Source organism: Alosa pseudoharengus, unplaced genomic scaffold, assembly GCF_046254945.1.
Source record: "Alosa pseudoharengus isolate Yale_2024_CS ecotype anadromous, Long Island Sound unplaced genomic scaffold, YU_APseudo_1.1 YU_APseudo_1.1_scf_15, whole genome shotgun sequence".
Taxonomy (NCBI): domain Eukaryota; kingdom Metazoa; phylum Chordata; class Actinopteri; order Clupeiformes; family Clupeidae; genus Alosa; species Alosa pseudoharengus.
In genome coordinates this window covers 6655885-6659294 of record NW_027468620.1, presented here as the reverse complement: position 1 = coordinate 6659294, position 3410 = coordinate 6655885, and positions in this window count along the sequence as shown.

Here is a 3410-nt window from a genome sequence, read left to right as displayed (position 1 = left end):
ATGTGGGTACACATTTGCTACTTACTGCCTGGGTATTCCGTTCAATGCAGTGATAGCAGGCATGTAATTTTTATACATTCAATAGCTACAGCAGCTCTTGTACAAGCCCTAGTAGTCCATTTACTTGCACCTCGGGCTGTCCTCATTCCCATTGCACAACTTCATTAAGTCACCTCATGATCCCATCGTAACTAAGAGATGATCATCTGCTGTATATCACCCTTGTTTGGGCTGGTTTATGCAGAGAGGAGCGTGCCCAGCCTCCACACTCATTCCACTGAGAACAAGTCATTGAGAAAGTACCTGTCTTTGTAATGGATGAGGAGAGAGGCCTGTATTCTCCCCACCTCTGCTGTTACAGGACATCCCTTAGGCTCAGTTGGATTACTCTTGTGCTGTCTAGTGGATAGTGCAGCTATTAGCAAAAGATATTTGCAAAATCACTGAAATGTAGAGGTTTGTTTGCATACATATTTCTCAGAGTTAGACCTCATTCAATAATGCATGATACAAAAAAGCTAATAGTTTTCAAACGAAATATTCTTGGTGTGGGGATAATTCAGAAATGATTCAGTTTTTTAATTTAGCATCTCCACTAACATTATATTTTGTTGCTGACTTGACATCTGGGAACAACTGACCAAGTCAATTGATGGTTCTCATATCATCTTGCCAAAGGACTACAGTTTTACAGAATTGTTGATGAATGTTAGCCTGACGACCCAGACCCACATCAGGGTGCATCTAGATTTCTAGGCTAGATAAATGTGCGACGTCCTTATAAATGAATAAACGAAATTAAATGAAATGAAATAAAACTTTTCGAGGCATCTATTTTTTATGGCTATTTATATGGGAGCAAGTGGGTCGACTGATTTTATTAGACTAAAGCACATTCGTCGATTCGCTCAAACCAGACTTCAGTAGGCCTATGGCGTAACAATGTAAACAATTCAGTCTTGTTTCAACTGAAACAGTAGGCTTCTTGCACATTGCTTTGTGTAATCGTAATGCAGGACAGATGGCAAGCTTTCCGGGAGACATTTTCTGAAGTCCACATACGCAGACACTGGGGAAACGCTGAGCCGTTCTCAGACTATAGCCTACAGATTTAAAAAAAAATAACACACTTTATATCGTTTAGAATCGTATAGGATCTGCAGACCTCGACCATGACAGTGTCTGAGTCGCAACACGACTTGAAGGTTATCCATTTACGGCCGGGACACTAGTATATAACTATAAAACTTTAGCGGAGTAAACTATTAGAACTATAGGCTTTATAGCACTTAAATTATATCGCAGAGGGTGGCGCTGCAACTCTAGATAAACGCGTGCTAAGGGTTAAGAAGCGTCTCTCTTGTGCCCGTCAGCGCGCGCACATTTCGCACCGCTTTCACTTGGGGCTCTGTACCGCTGGTACTGTCTGTGTCACCTGTCAAGGCTCGTAAACCGTCTGTGCTCTGATCAACGGCAGCGTGCTGCGCCCCCCGTTCTCGCACCTTTCTGTGTCCCCTCATCTTTCTAGAGGCGCGCCGACGGAGGGTTAAGACAGGTGATGTAGCCTCTCGCCCGGGTACTCTGTGAAGTTTATGAGGCAGCTGAGCAATAGCTAGAGTGAACGCGAGTAGTCCGGGGCAGGCATTGGAGGTGCAACTGCACATTAGCCAGATTAGGGATTGTCTGTGACCACGCATCCAGACGCGACCCCTTTCCTTTTACAGATTAAAGAAACAGCGGCTCAAGGGCAAAGGGATTACAGACGTGTTTTCTCTCTGAGTTCCATTAAACGCAAATAAAACAGATTGATATCTGTATTTAATACTGAACATCTTTATTTGGATATGGACCGCGCGGAGCACCACTATAAGGTAAGAGCATATTAGGATATGAAATATTACACGGTGGCACTGTGCCAGGAACTGCCATATTGCTGATTTAAAGAAAATCCTGATATTCCTTTGATAATAATAATGAGATATTTTATTTAATCCTCTCCCCATTGGGTAGGCGTTTCAGATAACTGTCTGGGAAAATATGGCAACATAAGGAAACACAATTTTGTGTTTACTTCAGCTGATAAATCATATTGTGGAAGTTCATTTACAATGCATGAGGGCATGGATGATCAGGGGCACACTCACGCGTGGTACATATCTTAGGCTGTGCAGGGCAACACTTGTCAAGACAAAGTGGCATTGTATAGGCTGTCAAATGCAAACAAACCGGTGCGCGGGGAGTGCAACCATTCAGTTAAACTGGAGAAAGACAAATCTCATTCGACTGATATTTTCGATGGAGTTTTGATGGAGATTTTCTGTATAACATCAAGATTGTTGCCTCGTCAAAATACAATATGACATATTGTGATGACTAAAATTATCTACATTTTGCAGACATGTGCTACTCGAATGTGATCGTGGGTAGGCAATCGTATTATTTATCCTAAGGAATTAACGGTGTATGGATGGTCTGACTTGTCCCTCTGATGCTGCGCATCTGTTTTTGCCTGCATGAGAATAGTTACACACAGCCCATCAGCGTCTTCCCTTTTCACGGCGATGTCTGCCGCACGCTTCCTATCGCATCGCTTATTGTATGCATGCAAACCGGCTTAACAGGTGGAGCTGACTGACAGACAAACAGAAGATTACTCTGACACGCAGTCCTTCAGAGAGCTAGAACGCATACTAAATTACTGGAACCAGATTCCTGTCTCGTAGATAAGTCGAAATTTCATACTGCACTGTCCCAAGGCTTCGAGACAAATACAAAACTATAATACCACAGTTGGATTTCACTTTTTCCCCACTGTGTAGAATAGAAACAGATACGCGCATAGTAGGATTCCCCATGTGTGTTCTTTAGATAGGGACAAACTTCCTTCCCCTGGGATTTGCACAGTAGTAGAGTTGCCAGGCACTGGTTTGCATTCAGTGGTGCAGAACCTATTTCAATTCACTGTGGTATGCTGAATCAGAATATCGCTATTCATGTAGAATAGTGTCTTTTTGTGTCTGCAGTTATAGAGTAATATTTTGTCAGTAATAACTATACTAATAGTTTTGCCGAAAGCTATGCACAGCACCTCTGTGCTCCACACTCGTCATTTAGTTCACCTTCAGATACAGGCCAGGCTTTTCCAAGGCTTCCCTTTTCAAGGTGAAGATCCCCATGACAACTCAAAGTGGTGTGCCAGTGTGCTCTCTCTCTTTCTATCTATCTACTCTTTCCTCTCTAGTATTTTGATTAAGTACAGATAAATCAAACAACAATACCCAATTACAGTTCTACTGAAATTACTTGGAAAACAAAATGTAAAAAAATGATTCATGAAAATTCATTAAAATGGAGGATATAGCATTTTTAAACCAAACTCCGCTCTCTCTCTCATATGCTTGTATATGCAC